The following is a 21,929-nucleotide window of genomic DNA, read 5'->3' as shown; positions in this document are numbered from 1 at the left end:
AAAAGACAAAATTCACTTTATAATTATTCTAATCTTGGATATTATTAAACTATTTTGAATGACCACTTTCATATATTCAAAGGTGAAGTTTGTCGATATAATTTGTATAGCCTGACTAAATAAATACAATTTCTTTTTAGGTAATTAAACTAATATCATTATTAGATGTTTTTGGGATTTGTTAAAAATAATAGAAACAGAAACCTTTAATATTCTTTAATAATGTTCTTTTATAAATCATTTATTTGCATTTACACCATTGTAAAAAGCCTCTTTTTTATGCATATGTATTTAAAACACTATGTTATAATAAAACAAGAAGGTATAATCATGTAGGTGCAGGTGATATGATGATTGCAGATCAATTACAATATTTCCTATGTCGGTAAATGTCATCAGCGACATCTATGTTTGTAAAAAGGATAATTTCGCAGCTGCGCGAGCGTTTAGGTTGGTTACTCCTGGAATGTACTATTTTAATTAATTTTTGTCGTTAATTTGTTGACGTTTAAATTTTTCTTGGAAGGTGTTGAATATCGTAGTTAAAGAAGAACGAAAATAAAACAATTATATAAAAGTATAATTTCTATGGATTCGGCGTAGACAACAAACAATATTTTACTTTAAATTCAATTATGGGAACCATTAATTTATTAATAAATTGGAGAGCGAAATTTACCATAAGCGAATGTTATGTCATACTACCGCCGTCATTCATACTCACACTCAAAATACTCGTAAGTATGCTGCCTTGTAAAAATTGATACGCTTTTATCTTACAGGACTCTTAAAGAAGTCGAATTGGTTCAAATACCAGCTTAGACCAGTAATTTAAAAGATTCGTTACCAAAAAGTGTAGAATATTAAAATGATCAAGAAGTAACTGAAGCAAAACAACCGCTGGTTCAATATTATAATTAGTGGCAACGAACCTACACGCTGTAATAAAAAAATAATTACACATTACGTATTCGTAGTCGCATTGAAGAGCGTTAACTGTGCTTTCTTGTTAATGGCTTGTCAGAGGTAACCAACCTTTCCATTTTTAATCTTAACGGCTATAAATAACAATTTAGGTTCTCTGACATCCAATTGACAATACCTTTATATTTTACTTATTACAGTTATATATAAAACGGGGGATGGAACAACCCAACTGTTCTCCAAGAACTCGGTTTTGTGCCTATGGGATATGTGCGACAGCCAAGGTTGCTTGCGATACCGACCAGAACCAGTCTGTTGCACAGATCATCGATAACAAAGACGTTGCGCTTACTGAATGCAGTCTCCGACACTATCGACATCTTCATATGCTCGCAGAGTGAGTTCACAGTAGCGATATTGTGTATATTATGTATTTATTTATTTTCTCGTCGTTATCGCATTGGCTCTCTAGGGATAATATATGTATTTTTGTGAATAAACAAATGTTTTATCGGGACATTTAAAAGTTTATTATTATTAATGATATTGTATATCACGAGCTCAAATAACCTTCACAGATTTTATTAACCTTTCTTAAACTGAAATATTAAAAAAAACAAAATGCTTCAAAAATCTTATAGGTGTCGTTTTCATTCAGTTTATACACAACACATAATATAATAATAACACAAAACAGGAGAAAAATAATATAAAACAAATGAAGACGTAGGTAATGAATGTCTTACTGCTTAAAGCAGTTTCTTCCAGTACACCAGGTTCTTTTAAAAATAGAGCGTTTTAAATTGTTAAAAAGTCTACTTAGAATGGTTTAGCAAAAATATTTTTTTTGTAGAACAATAATGGCCGAAGGCTCACTTGAAGTTAAATTATACCGCCGCTTATGTCTCAATGCCAGAGGGCTCGCGAAAGCGTTGCCGGTCTTTTAAGAATTGGTACACTTGTTTCTTGAAGGACCCTAAATTGAATTGATTATATAATAACATGTCTTTATACAGTAAAACAAAAACGTTTAATACGCTATGATTTTTATATCCACACAAAGTTGCGCGCGCTTAAACTTTGGAAGAAATAAATATAATCACTTAATGATTAAAAGTACAGTATCGTATTTGGACAAATAAATTTCACCACGCGTTTTTGGCTCAAAATTGACTGTACGGAAGTGGTCACAAGTCAAGGTTTCATTTCGGGAAATGCATAATTCATCTGTCAATATGTAGGAAATTAACGTGAACACCTCGACTGTTGAACTTATTACGCGGAAATTGTTAAATAAATTAAATTCTTAAAAGCTTTAACTTATATTTCCAATTATACTGACAGTAATAATATAAATTCCACGGGATTTATCGAAAATAAGTTATGAACAAAATGCTATCAAAATCACACGCCAGTTAAACTGACAGCCGACATTATCTATGAAGGAAGTTTTAATTCTAACATGTCAAATTCAATTCCGTGTTGGAAGCTGATTGGCTACCGCAATAGAAGTAACATATACTAGTTGAATAATTTATTGTCAAAATAACATAACAACAGTATACAAAGGACATACGTGCGCTGCCTACTGATTGGCTGAAACTGCGATTAGACTGCGTCAAGGCCGCTGACTCAAACTAACGGTTAACAAGTTATAGACCAAAGCGATTTAAGTGCAGTTGTTATTGTCCATTTTAAGTATTGGTTATATATAGAAATCTGTTTCCATCGTGTAAACCGGGTGATTATTTTATTGAATATGACGATATTATCATCAAATATTACATTGTGACAGAAAACTCTGTATCCAGAGCATTTTGAAACAATTTACGTTAATTAAGTAAATTTAGTTAAAAAAGCATTTATACCTAATTACAGATTTTTTTTGTTAAATTCCAATTATAAACAATGCGTAACCACGAGGGTCAAAATATAGTAGACAGTTTTAATTATAAAATCCAACCATGTGTTCACCAGGGTTTGATTGAATATGTATTCCATCACCGCTGAAATCAATAATGGTTATCATAACATTTAGTTGGTTTATAATTTATTGAAATATATAAAATAAAAATATAAATAAAATCATTTGGCACAATACACAGTTTTTAAATTTCTCACTCAGTGTCGCGATAAGCTAATCTTTTGTTCTCAAAGAGCTCTTGTCAGTCGAGCCGCGAAACTCGGCACCTCCAGAGAGACGTGGATTCATCCTCTTTTGTGCACATTAAGTAGTATTTTACTGTATAATTTTTGTTGTATTGTCCTTTAGCGATATTAATATCCCTTTGAAATGTTAAAGTTTAACGCTCTATTGTATCTTTTACAGCAATTTTAAGTGTAATGAAAGTTCAATTGGAAATGAGAATAACTGCGTAGTTATCGTTACGATTGTATTTTATACATTATCAAGAAGGATTACGAGCTAAGGCTTTTTTACACTTATTACCGATTTCCTCAATCATCACACCCAAGAGTATCGCCAGACGTAGGCACTTTCTTCTACAGTTACATTGTATTTATTGTGTCAATTTCAATTTAAAAAAAAAAACTTAATAAGAAAGGTTTTATTTGACTCCATTAGCAGAGATGTATACCTATATAAACGTTTTGTTACACGTATTCATAATTCAAAATCATTTCAAACGTCAAAAAAGAAATATAATAGCTTCTTAATTAGCATTTACAGTGTTCTCAAATCAAGGGCGTAGAACGGAAGAGAAGAACTGGCAATAAACTCCTTTGAAACGCCAAATTTTTGTGTTACACATTGTTTGTAACTTGCAATCATTACATTAAGTTCCACACGTAATGATTCTTTACTCTTACATCTTTGAAAATACTGACATAGTAATTTTAAAGCTTGTGTGTATATTTTTAAGCAAAAGGTAACATATTTGTTGAATTATATTTACTAAACGGTCAGCACAGACAGGACATTCTTACACTGATGTACTAAAACGCCAATCGCGTATCAGTTACCCCACACAACTATGATTCAATACGGAAACACCCGTGTCCTTGTTTGGCACATCTCAAATATGCGCATAGAATTGCCAGCGTTATTAGCGTTTAATTATCATTATTAAGTAATGCCCTTCTGAGGTGATTTTTTAGATTTATGGCTTGACTCCATTCTTGGCTATGAGAAAATATTTGCTTTATTACGAAATTGCAGTTTTTATACATTACAGGAAAAACAAGCTAATTTGCATTTAAATTATCGAATTATAATAATTGAATACAGCATTATGGTTATTAGAACGCCCCACACTTATACAATGTAAAATCCGACGTGATAAAAGATTTTTGTTTCTAAAAATCGGCCAATTACGTCCGTCCGTCATCAAGGCATCATTTATAGTCAATTTTATTATCGTACGAATAATTCTAGGTAGGTCTTGGCTATCCAAATCCCAATATTGCAGAACGTTACTCAAATTTAACTTCTTTTAAGAGCTACTAAACTGTATGTCTATTAAGACATTGGGCAGCGCTCAAGACTGTGACTTGAGATACGTATATATATGGACCTTCGACGCTATCAAAGTTTTATACTTTGGATGACAATTTTTTATTTATTAAAAAACTCTTGAATTTAATTTATCTGTGGTAGTGTTTGTGACATTGTTTGCGATTCTTTTTTGTTTCTGGACGTTAATAACTTGTGTCCACATAATAAATGAATACCCACGCACAGAATCAGTTAAATCAAAGCCAAGGCCGGCCGGATGCGACGTCTTACGGCCGCCATTTTGTAATATCAGCTGTTCGCCCTCAGTACGTGTGATAACGGTTACAGAGATCATCAACCTTTGTAATTACTGAGAAATGACAATGTCATCTGTCGACTTGCCCGCGTAATTGTTTAGATGTGACATTTTGACATAGACTTTTCCATTTTACAGGCAAATTATTAATTAATTAAGGCGTCTAGTCAATTTGTTTACACTATAATGAGTCAAATGTCAATGAATTAATTATATATAAAAATACATGGTCCAATACACCAGTGGGAAACATTGGTTCCTGAAGAGCCATACCGCAGTATATATTAAACAGTTTAGACATAGAAAAAGCAATATAAATCTAAAAACACTGTTTTATGTAATAGGAGGCAAACAAGTCTACGGGACGCCCAAAACGAGCAGTCATCACATGGATAACCATTTCCAGTGGGTGCGTTGTCAACCTTTGAGGGAAGAGTACATGCTAACATGGAATAGTTGGAGGTCGTGTCTCTCATGGAAGAACCCCGCCGGGAGTCAAAAAAATGCCTTGAAATAAAAAAAATGAATACATACATGAATATTATTCATTATTAATTAAAATAACTAAAATAACTAATAATTCGTATAAAAAAATGTCTGAATTCTTAAACTAGATCAATTAATAATACCTATATTGAATGACGTAGGTATAAGTGACGTAGTGTGAGTATACCATAGACCTTAAGTGACAAAATAACACAAACTAATTAAAAGCTTTGAGCTGTCAAAATGATATCTATAGCTAAAATATGCATTTTTTCCGATATCGGTAATAAGTGTTTTGAATGCATGTTTGTTTTTTACGCCTGACTGACCATTCGATAATGTTTTTTGATTTTATGAATTATTAACATTTACATATTTATCTATACGCTTTTGCTAAATAGTAAACATCGTCTTTAAGACTCCACATACTACGTTAATCATGAATGCAAATAATTACGTTGTATGTAAAAAAAACACAATTTAAATACAAAAAGTAAAAAGCTTAATTAAAATACTAAGAAAAAGCACTGACTATTTATATCCAAAGTCGGTAATTTTTAATCACACCAAACCGCTCGTAATTAAAGCACGTACCTCTTATTACCACAATTAAGAGCAATTGTACAAAATAATCACATGAGAATATAGAACCATTACCGACACTGATTATTCACAATTGCATAGCATTGCCATAAATGAAAATAAATAATTAAAGGTTACGCGCCTCTGGAATCCGACTCAAACCATTTGAATGAGGAATTAGAATAAGATGACAAAAAAAGCATTAGAAGAAGAGTACGATCGATGCGGGAACGAGATAGCCTATAATCGAGCTTTGTGATTGGCTGACCAGTTTTTATGCCTTAGTTCCCCTAATATTTGTATCGCTAACATCTGCTGGGTCGATGGTTGTTTGAATATGTACTTTAGATTATTGGTATAGAACGTAATTTGCAAGTTAAATTATGTGTCGGTTAGGATGTTTTTACACGGAGTTCATTGTAACCTGTGAGTAATTTTTTTACCCATCTCCCGAGCTAAAAGGTCAGCTTTTAACGTCCAAAAAGTTAACATAAATTTCTATTGGTTAAAAGTTAACATGCCGCCTGAGACACCACTGAGCCATGATGATCTAATAACTTTCAAAGAAATTAGAACAATTGATTTTATTTTAAATAATAGAAACACACATCTATGAATACCCAATATAAAAATAAATGTATCTTTATTGTGTCTAAAAAAATGATAAATATAAATATAAATTTTGTATGAAAAAACTTACAATACTAATTCCCATACTCTCAAAAATGTAATTTTAATTACAATTTTTTTTAAATATTTTTTTTTCATTCACTAAACACAAGTACTTATGGGTCTCCATCAAATACAGCTACGAAACTTAATATATCAAAGAAATATTTATCAAAATCTCATCTCTCGTCTCACAAATCTTCGGAACCTTCCCTAAAGGGACTCCTTTTAAAAATATATTTTAGTTCTTATATTTTAAGGTTAATTATTGCGTTTTGTTATATTATACATTGAAGTAATCTGTAATAGCTACATTATTCTATAATAAATTCAAATTAACGTGTAAAATTGCACAACTGAGCCTCGAACACATGATCTTAACCACGAAACTCATAATAGTAAATTAAAATCTCACAGAGATCAATGACGCGCCATACCGAATAAGGCTGTGTTTTTACTCGAACAGCGGATACGTTTTTGTTCTTGTATTGATAGTTGATTTATTGATAGATTGTCATAACGGCTTTTAATAACATCATAGTCACAGTAGCATAACGAAGATATATTTGTGAAAGAAAGGATTTTTTTCTTTACGAGCTCCTTTTTCACTATGCCTACTGATGTTGGAAGACAAATCTCATTTTTTTTTCGTGTTGGCCTATTGGCTTCAGGTTCGATCCCCGGCTGTGCACGAATGGATTTCCTTTTACCATTAGCTCGAACGGTGAAGGAAAATATCGTGAGGAAACCGGCCTTAGACCCAAAAAGTCGACGGCGTGCGTCAGGCACAGAAGGCTGATCACCTACTTGCCTATTAGTTTAACAACTGATCTTGAAACAGATACAGAAATCTGAGGCCAAGACTTAAAAATGTTGTAGCGCCATTGGTTAATTTGATTATAGTAAATTACTTAAAGATACGTGGAACATAGTGTAATGGTTGCAGCTCTTTGCAAACATTGTGTAATACAAAAAACCTGGCGATTAAATGGAGTGGCGGAAAGTTCTTCTCTTCCGTTCTACGCCCTTGATTTGAGAACTGGCAGTAAATGTTAAATTACAAGAATTTCATATAGATTTATTTTTTAAGTTACATTGTGTTACCTATATGAATGAATAAATGATTTTGATTGTTTTTTTCACGCTTTTACGAGTAAGAATTGTCTTGAAAGAGATACAGAAACCTGAGGCCCAGCCCTAAATAGTTTGTAGCGCCTCTGGTTTAGTTTTAGGCTTAGTAAGACATCCGTTGCATATGTGTTAAGTTTATTATTAATTCTTGTATGTGCGTTTAAGTGTTAATAAAAAAAAAATGACGTTTTTATCTACTAACTTTTTATAGAGTAACTATTTATAGCAGTAATGAACCAGTTTTTAGTGCAATTATTAACAATGATTACATGTATTACTATTTACCGGATTACAAGCCACTTAATGAACGTAATTTTAGAATGATTTATTTTACCCTCGTATGCTGGGAAAGCACGCAAAAGCGTGTTTAAAGATAAAATTATCTTCGTTATCCTTTAAATATCTTTCCCAAAACTATACAAAGCGTAATACAACTTTAACATTTAACTAAGTAGATTGTTTTCTGAAAAACGATTCGTAACAACTGTTTGATTTCCAGAAACTATACACGGTTTCGAAATTAACTAGCCTCAAACAGGTGAATCACTATGTATATAAATTCATGAATGTTATCTATGACCTATTAAAAATATTGAATTGAAATCATAAACATAGTTGAATGAATGAATAATGAACAGGTGTTCGATTGCGTAATGTCACCATGATTAAGTATCGCAGTTAGTAAATAGCCATGCTAAGCGATAATAGCAATTTCGATCATATCTTGTTAAATAACAAAAGGAGTGTGTGAGCTGCCCACTGAGGTATTTCCAAACACAATTCGACTTGTGTGTTTTGTTTCGAAATGTGATAGTTTAATGATAACCTGGATATCCTGCAATCTAGTACAGGAACCCATGTAATCGAAACTGCCGCGAGTTGTACCATTCAACGGTATAATTCCTCATACGATGATGGCACAACATATTAAGAAAACTTTATGTCGCATTTATAGTCAGCCCTGATGAACAATCCGGGAGCATATATACCTACTAGGCTACTTCTGATACCACTACTATTGTCATTGCGAGCTGCAAGAGTGAGCTGACTCAGAGACGGTATTGCAGTTTAATTCTTGTATTTAATGTAATATTTCAGCTGTAGTTGGTATATTACTCAAAAGACACTCAAAAAAAAATCCAATGAAAAGCATTTTTCGTGCAAGCATTTGCAAATCTATTCAAACGTTAAAAGTTTCTTCAGGCACATAATTGTGATTATTGGTCATATGTCAACGGTATAGTAATTAACAATGACATCTTTGGCTACGATACAAAAGTATCAACACACTCTGACAGCTGTCAAACGATCACACAATCATATCAGAATCAAAATATATAATCTAGTTACTAATGTGGGAATGAAAACACTTTTTAACCGGATTGAAGCTATGTATTATTATAAACTTATAATTGTACCTATTTGCTATTCGTATCTTTATAAGGTACCTTATAAGGACTGTCAAGTAGTTCTGTCTTAATATGAATGTTGGTACTAATCTATATTAAAACAATACATTTGTATTAATCATGTAGGCACATAATGAATGTGTGACTAATGACCGAAATAAAAGGTAACTGTTTGGCTGTATGTGTCGTTATTAAAAAACATGTGTGTAAGTGTGTAACCTGTAAGCTATCACACAGTCATGTTAATTCAGGGAATTCCGACTATGTTTAATCCATTTCTGGGACATGTATAACACAGGTAAACAGTACTTAAAGACGCTTCGATTTTTGTAAATTATTTATACTTAATCTATTTCACAGCAGATTATAAAACTTTATTTGATATTTGATACGTTGTTTACTGAACTATGGACTGAATCGCCAGACTGATCGAACTATTTTAATAAAGTGGACATTTTGTGCAACTTTTGTATGCTCCAGGCAAAACTATGTAAAACAGAATTGATTGAAATAGTTAAAGTATTGTCACGAACTCCCTTTGTAAATAAAACTATAATTATTTTGTATCATTTAAAAGCTTTTACGTGCTTAAACGATATATTGAATATTAAATAGTGAAGAAATTTGAGAGTTAGTATGAGTTAGGATGGCAAACATGTATTTTATATTTAAATAAACGTTACAAAGGTATCGCTAAAATATAACCTATCAATTAGGCACATACTCTTATTTGCGACAAAGAGACGGTCAGTTTTCTGTATCTACAAACCGGAAACATTTATCATAGAACCCAGTGGCTTCGGGTTCTACGTCACATATAATAACCACTGACCCACACTGAAAAAGCAAAATATCCCAGACCACTCGATAATTACATATCATTTTAAGCATCACAGATCATTGTCAACTTCGCAGATAAAAATGAAACTACCAATTTCTATTAATAACAATTCAGTAGGGAAAACATTTTACAGACCAAATGGCTTTTTAAATGGCTACAATCAGAGTGCAAAACAACAAGTGCCTATAATTTAATAATTCGAGCATAACTTGTAATTTCGTAATGTTGCCATCACTGGCTAATGACAGTTTAGCGCGCAAACAAAAATGGCGAAGCGACAGGGGGATATTTTATCGGTATTTGAACAAACAAATATTTCAAGGACTGTAAAGTAGTTCTGTCTTTAACAGAACGAGAAACGACAACATTAATTAACACCAAATTAAATGCGCGCAATATCTGCTTTTAAAATATAGGTACACATTAATAGACAAAATACACGATGTCATAGTTAATACATAAACAAGTCATCATAGAAATACGCAGTTAAATAAATACTATAATGTTGTATCTAATTGACGAACATTCTTCACTTTGTCATTCGTAAAATACCACTTTACTTTGATAAATTACCTAGCTATAGGATAATAATATGTCAGATGCTAGAATTCGAGGTCACAAAGGTCAACTTTCTACCTAAACAGTGGAATTACGCATTGCACTGGTGGGAAGCGCAGTTTAGTGTAGTCTGTGTAATTTATTAACTGTGAAAAATACATTGTCCTTATCTTTGTACTTCAATTTAAAAACAATCCAAATTTAAAAATCATAATATGTCAACGTTCTTTATGGAAAAGCGCGAGATAAAATTTTCAGATTAAATTCTATATTGCGTAACTAGATGGCGTCACTGTTCACAAATTGTTATAAAGTGTTTGTTATACCGTAAAAATACGCGTTTACCAACTACAAGGTTTATGATTGACAAAAACATTACTAAAAATACGTATAAAAAACAAAATAATAGTAATTTCTATTTAACAAACTTTTTCCTTACTATAGATAAAATCACATTATACTAAATGCAATATTGATCTCGCTTCATACTACTTTCAATTTAGGTATAATTAAGATAAATTAAATGTGCGAGACATCATATCGCAGTTGTATTAGAAACGATATTTACCGAACAACATTTATCACACATTAACGTTATCTGGTCGAAAATTTTGACCAATAGCACGCGAAGTATTCAGAATGGGCGTTAACCGCATCATTCGGTGCGTCATCCTAAATCGTGTGGTCATACAAGGTCACACCGATTTTCCGGTATTCGAAACACTACCTATTTCAATAGTCACATTTTAAATAATAGCTCCATGTTTGACTCAAGTTATAACCCACTGACAAATTAATCAAGTAAAAAAATAATTCCTAAATTTGAAAATCGAATAGACTATACCAATTAAAAATCATCTGTGTACTTATCCCGATTTATTAGCAGTTTATGATCTGTGATGTTTAGTCTATGACATCACTATAGAAACAAATTTCGTAATTATTTTATCTATAACCAAGGACAATTTTTTTAATGGAAATTTCATAAGACTTAAATCAATAGACATCTTTAAAAATATATCTGTTATCTGTAATTTCATACATCGGAAGATATTATTGTCGTTCGGTGGACATTAATATTGGAGCAAGGCCGCGGCCTTGCCAGCTTCGGTTACATTACAATGTTTATTGTAATTAAACAATTCACACTTGACTATTTGTTTAGGACAGAATTGGAAGCGCTATCTTCCTATAGTTCTTTATTTCGGCACTAGTTACAGCACCAAGCAGGCAGGCATATGATGAGTGTGAAGAACAAATTCAATTAAATAATTCGAATTATTTGTCATAATTGTAATTTTATTGATAATATTATTCTTAGAAATTTTTAGTCCCACAAAAAACAGCTTTGTCAAAACCAATTGACATTAAATATGTATCTTGATGGATAGGACTTTATTAAGGTCCTTAATAATTGTAATATTTACCCCTGTCAGCCCCATCCACTCAACTAACCCTTAGTATTATTAACCCTACAATATGTCATGTCATATTTTTAATATTTTTGTTGCCGGGACAATTAGTGGGCATTAATCACGCGGGCTCGTTAGGGTTGACATTTGTAATTGGGTCAATACAATAGCGATGTCTCGTTAGAAATAAATGGAACATTCCGAAACTTATAAAACGAATTTAACCTGATGCAGGCCAAAAGCATCACAAGCTTTGCTATAAAAAATTCAATGGCGCTACAACCTTTCTAGGTTCTAACCTCATCATACAGAAATCTTTCTGTATCTGTTTCATGATCATTTGTTAGGCCTGTGCCTGACGCACGCCGTTGTCTTTTTGGGTCTAAGGCAAGCCGGTTTCCTCACGATGTATATCTTCACTGGTCGAGCGAATGTTAAATGCGCGCATAGAAAGAATGTCCATTGGTGCCGCCGGGGATTGAACCTACGATATCAGGGATGAGTCGCACGATGAAGGCACTAGGCCAACACTGCTCAACAAGCTTTGCTATGGTCACATAAATATGAAAATAAAAAAATTTACGTTTGCCTATACAAGCTGACTTTCCTGGTAGTCAGAGAACTGGGTGAGCAATATCCACTAATTACCTTGGCCAACAATGCCATGATGTAGCCGTGTTACATGTCCCGGGTTATTTGAAGCATTAGATAAATAGAAATACAAACAAAACACAAGTTGTAAAATTCACCTTGGTTGTAAAATTCACAATTCGACTTGGGGTCAAAAAAAATGCGTACACACTAGACAACGGGTGTCCAGGAGTATCACTTAACATCGCGTTCCTCTTGCCGTTCTGCCTCCTATTAGGTACATTATAAAACAATATAAAATAATATAACTTCATATCTATAGTTTAAATAATAAACACAAATACTTATGCAAAAGCTTTGAAATTGAACTAATATATGTTAACCTTCGTTCGTTAGTATTTAGTCGACAGTCAGAACTTCTATACAAATTGACACAGTGGAGTGTTATTTCTAACAAATGTGTGGCCTTCACGCCGCGTTTAGCACCTACTTAACTAGTTGTTTTATATAAACAAACATAATATCTAACACGGTTTCCTGTGAATTTATAGAGGACTCAACAAGTGAACTCAAAAGGGGAAAAAGGTTAGGCGGGCAGAATTGTGTTTTCATATTTGTCGGACTACAAAGATTTAGTACTGTGATGACTTAAACTGAATTTAGGCGGCTAGTCTAATAGTGATATTGGACTGTGTAAAAATTCACACACAGTTTTTCTATAGAATATCTTAAATTGATTTGAGAACTAGACTAGTTGATGTACCAATCTTATCCGTGGATCTGATTCGTGAATCAGCCAGCTTGAAGATAGCCTCGGTCGAATTTGATTCATGTCGATGTAAGGACGTTATTTGTAGTGATAAAAGTACCTGCTAACATCGTTATCGATTTAATAATTATTAGAGACATTATTATTTAGTTCTGAACCAATTTAAGGACTTTTAAAACAGCGTAGCAGTTCTTAAAAGGCCCACATCGCACTTGCGAGCCTTCTGGGAAAGTATCCATGGGCGGCGTTATCACTTAACATCAGATGAGCCTCTGCCGGTTTACCCCTGTTACATTAAAAAAATTAAGCTATGTTTTTAAAAATTTACTTATATAGTTTTATTTTTCGCAATCACAAAATATAAATAATCATATTTTCTTGCAACACGTTGCGTTTCAAACCTGCAAGATCGGCTCTACAAAAAACTACATACAAAATAGTTATAAAACTGCATAAGCGATAATTACTGAAATTCTAAGTATTATACTTGACATAAGCATGTGCAGAACCTTGATCCACATTGAATATTTTTAAAACGCACACAAACAAGCCACAAATTAGTCTTCTGCTACGCCCATACAAACATTTGTATACGAAAACGACCAATGCCATACGCGCGTTAGAATCATGTCAACATCTCTATTCCATTGGCATAGAGCTTGAATTACACTAGCCAACTCACGCACACATACACAGCGCCAATGTCACGAAATCTAGCTTGTTTCTAGGTTAGAATATGCGCGGGCGCAGTTGGTGACAATGATTTTGGTATAAACGAAACTTGATTGAAATTTATCAAATACATTTGCGTTCGGTATATATAGTTAAAAACGTTTTCATGTATGACCTGCCAGCTATCCGATTTCTTAGTCTGTAAAATGCTTGAATAAGTTCATTCTAGTAGAAATAAAACAGATTCTGAAATATAACATAATACTAAAACGACTTTTCCACAATTCACAAAACTTTGAACAGAAAGAATGACAATAATCAAAAGAACAAAGATTAATTGAATGAAATCTAAGAAACGACTGTAAAGAGAAAGTTTCGAGTTGCAAAAATTTCCAGACGAAAGTCTTATCTTAAAGTATCCAAATCATGGCTACCACTCAACAGTGACCTTGCTAGCGCGGCCTAGACAACGATGCCATTTATTTGATACTCGGGACCTGTTGTAGCGAAGGCACACGATTTTAGTCTCTATGAATTATTTAAAACATTTTAAAGTGGCGAAAATTCCATACACCCTGAAGTTATAATGAGACTAACAATTTCTGTACTTGCAATTAAAATCTGTAATTGGTTTTAATAACAGTATTGACTGCAATATGTAGTTTACCAAACTCCGTTTTAATATACGTTACAATAAATTTTTTTTCTAACATCAGACAGTGTTAGCCTAAAATTGCCCTTATAATAATGTAAGCTTATTATGCTAACTAATATCAAAGTCTATATATGTACTCTATATATGCCTGCTCCTTATTCTCTCTGTATTTTGCTGTAGCTAGTGAAGACTTTATTACGTAGATATATCAAAGATTAAAACTTAATTGAATCCCTTCATTATATCATATATTCATTTTAGAGTTTGATGTGTTTTACGCTTTAATTGTATAAAGAATAATACACTAAAATTAAAATACCCTGTATTCGAGTACTTAGGATTTCATTAACTCCATGTCCATGCATTAATACACGGCCTCCGACAGAGTGAAGGCATTCTCCAAATTCATCCACATGTGTCTTACCCTCGCCACCATTTTCCAATCTTTCCCCGCTATCCCTTTTATTCCGTTCTCTCTTTTTTCTCCCCAAGCAAGGTTTTGACCCATCTGTTATGACAAACGCGGACAATATGGACAGCATATTTCCACTTTAACTTCTTTGAATGAGTTACGTCTTTGAGTTTCAACCGAAGAATAATACGCCCTTTGGCATACAACAATCTTCTATATTATTAAAAGATGATCAATGATCATAATAAATACGCGAAATCGAAGATATAAGCTATTTAAAAAAAACATTGATACAACCATTCTAGTTCTACGATGAGAGCCATCACACAGATTTCTCAGACCCATAAATCTTTACAACAAATTAAAAAAATAGCATAAATAAATGATTGTAATAAAAAACAAATTTCTAGATTAGCGTGCCCACATCCGGTCGCTAATTAGTTTTTTGTTTTATTAGAAAAACAGATTGGTTATCTCTACGTATAGCTAAAGATATGTTAATCATGAAAACACCTGCTTCCGTTAAAACCAGTCCGAGAGAGCTATATTTTATGATAGTTAAATATCGTTTGCGAATGAGAATAATATGATTTTTACTAACCGACAGCGGCTAATGTTTCGCCAATAACGACCCAAATGGACACGGACCACATCTGGGTAACATGGTAGGCGTTTTAATTACAAATGTAACGACCTTTTCTTCTTTTCTTAGTATCGGTATAGGGCAAACTAGCGACAGGCGGGACGCTCAAAAAGGAAAATCATCGCAGCCCATGGACCCAAATTCAGTCGGTGAATTGCCAGGATCTTTTAAATACCAATTACGGATACCACCATTCAGTTAATACTGGGATGCTTTTCACAATTAAAACCGTGTAATCGTTTACAATTAATAAATTAGTTTTTATAAATAAGACATTATAAAACTCGGCATGTATTGACTGTCGTGTTTGTCATGTCATGACTGACAGCTAGCGCCATCTATTTCAAATCAACTACTTATAATGCCTATCAAAATTGTGACCACGACATGTTGCATAGGCTGGTTTGAAGGTCATAATTGTACACGAGTCTAAGTAACAAAGGCTTATTTAACAGTACCTACTTATGTCTAACGCAATATTTAGCATAATCCGTCATATATCCATACAATAAATGTTTGATATAAGTTTTATGACGCGATAATATTGCCATATCTGTTTGCTTTGTGATAGGACTTTGCGAAATACTTGTGACTTTGGGTACAGTAAACTCAAGTAGATAATATGTGAATTCAACTATCGAATTACGAACAGTTATAAAAATTTGCAGGAGGTTTTAGTTTCGAATTGGAAGTAATTGTTTCAGTTGAGAGACTTCGTAAAATTTATCCTATTAAAAAAATTGTGTGTGTACTTATGTATCTACACGCGTAAGAAATGTTGACTAAAGCTAACTTCAGGGTGTTGGTTTTTGTGATGATGTGCGCGCGCATCGTAAAATTTTACGCTCATCATTTTTCCCTAAGGCGCCAAAAGAAGTTTAACTTCAAAAGCAAACGCAAGAATGTTTAGTAAGAAGCACTGTTTCTTCGGTTAGGAAGACAGCATAATACAATATATACTGTCTGTCCGAAAATGCCCGATTAATTCTAGTATAAAACCTTAACTCCGTAGACTCAGTTTGTGACATTTCCCGGATCTAATCAAACTACAAATTTAAATTTCGAAAGATTTCCTACTTGTAAAATATACAAAACAATTTCCGCAAATAAATAAAATAAAGGCGGAAATGTAGCCTTGTTCGTCACCTTGTATATGGGTAGAATATTAGATTTTCCTTAGATTTCTCATTTTTCCGCAGATTTGTTTGGCATTTTGATTAAAGTTGGCAAATTAAACGTTCTAGTATATAAACATAGACAAATATCTGAATAGAGATAATTTATTAATAATTTTGGAGATTTAACTCTAAAATTTTTAAGGAAAAATTGTGTGAAAAAAAATGAAAAAAAAAAATGTGTAATTCGTTACACAAACGTCGTCAATTTATTTTTAAATGATTTCTTTGTAACAACTGTCAAATAAAGATAGCAATGTTATTATACCCTTTTTTGTAATGTACTGGAGTAGAATTCTTTTATTGATGAAATGTTTGAATCTTTTACATATTTTTATTTGACGAAATTAAAAATGTCTTCTTTCTAAATAAATTTGTCTATTTGGAAATATTTTAACATTATTACCAACAATGTGTTTTCCAACGCATTGCAAAATCAGTTGAACACTTTTAATATTAAAATGAATTATTTTAGTTAAGCGATGTTGAGTATTTATTAATGATTTCCGCAAAACACTTGTTTCCATTGATTATAAAAAATAGTTGGTACAGATTAAAATGAACATGCAAGTACACATCGCGTTTCTCATTTGTAATTTAATTTATGATTAAAATAAATGAATCAGATTTGTAGCAATTCAATAAACAAAAAACTAATCAAAGTCAATATCATCTAGATGATACTCTGTCAGTTATAAATCGTAATTGTTCTTTCAAAATAATAAATTATTATAACCCTATTAAAGCATTGACTCGAATGGTAGACGAGGAAACTAATAATAGCTAAGTACACGCTAAACCCTTGTAAACCGATTATTTTAAGGAAAATAGCAATTTTATGTAAACATGTTGAAATATCAACCTACTTTGTTATAAGGCAAATAATTTGTTTATATGTATTTTTTCCTATAGAACAGGAGGCACTCACACTGCCAGAAGTTTCGCAAGTGTGTGTAGTTCCACAATAAGCGTTTGTTAAGGCAGTATTTGCCGCGCACACTATTAAACCAGCTGCCCACTGAAGTATTTCCGAATTAATTCGATATAGGATCCTTAAGGAAAAGAACGTACCAATTCTTAAAAGGCCGGCAACGCTATCATTCCAATAGGTGAGCCTCCTGCCCTTTTGCCCCGTTTTATTAAAAAAAGCGTGTGGATATACGTCTTGAACAGAAAACTCTTCTTTCAGAACAAATCCTCTGTGAGATCCAAGATTACCTTCATAGAATTTTTATTTTAGTTGTATGGTTATATGTACAGGCTGATGTAAAAACAAGTTATATTGTTCAAAATAATCCAGAAATCTTCATGAAGATAACGATTTTTCGTGTAAGCTACACTATTTACAAACAACGAAAGATGGATTAGTTCTTATATTAAACGTAAAGAAACGCTACACTATTTCATAAAACGTTAACTTTGTGACATTGAAATTTAAAGAGAAGGTAGCTCCAAAAACAAATACCCTCAATAAATTTAATTACATTAATCAACGTAATTTTATGTCACCTCGTATTTATGTGCGCTTAATTACGTCAGTTTATTAATAAAGTCATTAAAAGTAATTAAATTTATAAATATTTTCAAAAGGTAAACGTGTTTACAAAATTATTGAAGTACCTATTACTTATAACACAAAAATTAATCGCAAATATTCTGATAAGCACAAAACTCGAAGACGGCTGGATCTACTCAAGTAGTCTTTCTTTTATTTTATCCTTGAATTCTCATGGTTGTTTTGCACATAAAAATTGCCAAGATACAGTTATACTTAGGTTTTTCTTCCGGAGAAGCTTCGTGCCTATTCTCCATATGAAACTACCTTTAGAAGGTAAACCAAAGCAACTTTTAAAAAATATTTTTAACTTGTAATTTTGATTTCCAAAAGTGCCTTTTTATTAGGCCTAATTGAAATAAATAATTTTGACTTGGAATTTAAGCAAACAGTCTTTATAGGGTATCATGTGTAGGTACTAAAAAGGTAGCCTAAGGACAAAAACATATTAAGCAAAACAAAGTTCGCGAAGGCAGCAAGTTTTATTTATTTGGCAACAAAACAGATACATCTATACAATAAAAATAAGTTAAAAATAAAACATAAAATATATGTATAACAACATTTACAATATAGTTAAAATAAATAGAGAATGTGCTTTATTTTTGTTAAATTTCATTTAAGCAGCTTTGTGTCCAATTTCTAGACTGGCTAAGTCGCCAAATAGTAAATGTAGTATTTTAAAGCATAGTAGGTGTTGTAAACGATCCTTATTTTGTATCAAAAACACAAAATCAGCTATCGTTAATTTGACATCCGCTGCCATTTAAAATTATTTATAATTTAACAAGACATCAACAGCCATGATTTTTAAATATCTACGTTTATTTGAAAGTGTAGTATGACGTTGCGCGATATTGTCACTGTCATTCAACCTACAAGATACACGTGTCAAAGATTTCCCGCGCTTAGACACAGATTATAATAAATTAAAAAGCAAACGCCACAGAGTAAAAAAATACAGACGCGCTAAACGTCATTAGATAGATAAAAAACAATAAACCCTACAGTGATCATCGTTTTAACACGATTTAAGCCATGACTGAGCAAAATTCTCTTGTAATCAACCTAGCTTGAACGCAATGATCAAACATGTTTCAATTAACCACGCCTGCTCGCGTCGGGATTTGAACCAATGAACCGTTACACTAACACACCACGCTAATTACCATGAGCGTGAGCACTAATTCTGCTTCTGCTCACTAGATGGCGTTGAAAGAAGATAATGTATTTACGGCGCTGTCACTGTAAAATTAATTTCGGACGGACAATTTTGTCAACAAAAAACTTAATATTGCAGATGCCCTTTTCAGACAGCTTTACTGTTTTTACAAAAAAGAGTTGGTATTATTTAATTATTCAATATAAAAAGTTCCAGTTCGATATTAATTAATTAATATGCACAAAATATTGAAAAGTTGGTTGGTGTACATAAGATAGATATTTCTTTATAAAATTATGTTATAGATATGTAAGACAATTATTAGTATTCAACCATAATAATAAATTCAGTGTAACATAAACTTAATTGAATGCACATAAAACGTAATTACTTAAAAAATATAAGCTACATTAATGACAAGTATAAGTTGAGCTCTGCTCGTGAGTAGGTCATTGCTAGTTGTTCGAAGGCTTCTAAGGAATTGGCACAGTGTTTTAGGTAGAGGTTAGCAAATAGTTGCGCCGATCATTCGAATGCTGTGTTATTCACGGAATTACTTATTTTATAAAATACATTTAAGAAAAAATGTTATAAGAGCTTTGATAAAAAAACACAATTGTCTTCATTTATTTTCACACAGTCGCGGTCTTGCATTAAACAAACGTTAGAATCATTTTAATTCGCTGTAATTATTTTAACCGTAAGTTCAAAATGACCAGTTTGGTGGCGAGCATAGGTACCTTTCACAAAGCCACTTAGTTTGGCGACAGTACACGCTCCAATTATTTTCTACTGAATTGTGCGCGTTTCTAATAGAAACACGACACTCATGTGGAATTTAATTGGGTTTATAGAGGTGTCTGAGAGATATAATACTTATTATGACATTTTTCACGTTTTGGATATATCTATGTATTTACATTTTAGTCTATGACATTGAGGAGTTCTAAATTTAAATTAAATAAGTCGTTTTTTTATATGGCTAAATTCTTTAATTTTTATGTTCAAAGAAGGTTTTATTTCCTAAATTTACGAGGGTATATGGTACTCAACTTACACATGATCATTTCTGCTCAGATAGCCGGTATAGCTAGTATACCGTCCGTTTTGTTACTGCTGTTCGATTAAAACGCACTGTATTAAGAAAAGTGCTGTCAAAGATGAAAATCTATAATTGAAAAACTAAATAAATATATGAAATTATTTAACCTTGTAGACCGACCTCTCTCGTTATCAATGCACTACAAATAATAAGCTTTTTATCGCGTAGAGATAGTGACCATATATGTATTTTATTAGGGACACACATTTTTCTTGCTACTACAATATTTTTATATACGAATGATATTTAAATAATGTATGCTTATTTAGTTCCTCTATACATATAACATACATACTTGATATATTCGATAGTGGGTGGATCAATTATTGTGGATTTACGTTTGCCGTAATTATAATGTATTTAAAAATAAATATATTTTAACTAATACCATAGAAAATACATTTTATTTTGTCCAATTGATAACCTCCTCCTTCGGTATTTTGAAGTCGGTTAAAACTCACTATTACGATAACTATTCGATTTCAAGTATTTCTGGTGCTACAAACTATAATTCAATAAACAATAAAATTAAAAATATAAATGTTACTTAGACCACAATTACTGAAAAGAACTTGAAACATCTTTCGTTTGTCCGAAAAAAAATTATCTACTTATTTGACATTAAAATACATAAAATATGTATTTTTTATGTTTATGGCCGTTTTTTGGACCTATTATTTGTTTATGCTTTTATAAAGGTACAACATATCAATGCATTCCAATTTTTATAGTAGGTATAAGTTAGAATATATTTATACAAAAATACATGCAACCCATTTTTAATTTATATAATACATATATATTATATCATGAATAAATACTGTGAAAATATCAAATTTATCAGGTATTACAATATCAGTAATAAGTTAGTCACGTTACGATTAATCATGTCGTAAATACATAGTTTCAATACCATTAATAAAACATTATTAATAGTCGCGACAATTACCTGCTCTAACGGAACTGCGTTTCACTGGTTAACGATACAATATTTATTTCGTATCCTTAATAAAACTCTAAATAATAATAATTTACTTGAATATCTAAAGAAATAAGTCATATATTTGTGTAAATAAAAAGCATGAATCCTGAATCTGCTTCAGACTTCTGTATCAGTTTCATGATCATTTGTTAATCTAATAGGCAAGTAGGTGATCAGCCTTCTGTGCCTGACGCATGTCGTCTACTTTTTGAGTCTAAGGGAAGGCGGTTTCCTCAAAATGGTTTTCTTCACCGTTCGAGCGAATATTAAATGCGCAAAAAGAAAGAAAGTCCATTGGTGCACAGCCGGGGATCGAACCTACAGGGATGAGACTCACACGCTGAAGCCACTACGCCAATACTGCTCACAAATCATAATGCAATCGCAAAAAACATATTTTTTTAAATTTTATCCCGCGCCCTATAAAAT

The 21,929-nt window shown here is 32.1% G+C and overlaps 1 protein-coding gene across 4 annotated transcripts in view; it reads right to left on the bottom strand.

Moving 5' to 3' along the window:
* LOC123709202 (mushroom body large-type Kenyon cell-specific protein 1) overlaps window positions 1-21,929 on the bottom strand; it is a 150,294-nt gene that overhangs the window by 35,401 nt on the left and 92,964 nt on the right. The gene's annotated exons all lie outside the window — the stretch shown is intronic.

Source organism: Pieris brassicae, chromosome 1 (assembly GCF_905147105.1).
Source record: "Pieris brassicae chromosome 1, ilPieBrab1.1, whole genome shotgun sequence".
NCBI classification, from domain to species: domain Eukaryota; kingdom Metazoa; phylum Arthropoda; class Insecta; order Lepidoptera; family Pieridae; genus Pieris; species Pieris brassicae.
Note: the sequence above shows the minus strand (reverse complement) of the source record. Positions and strands in the feature narration are given on the sequence as shown.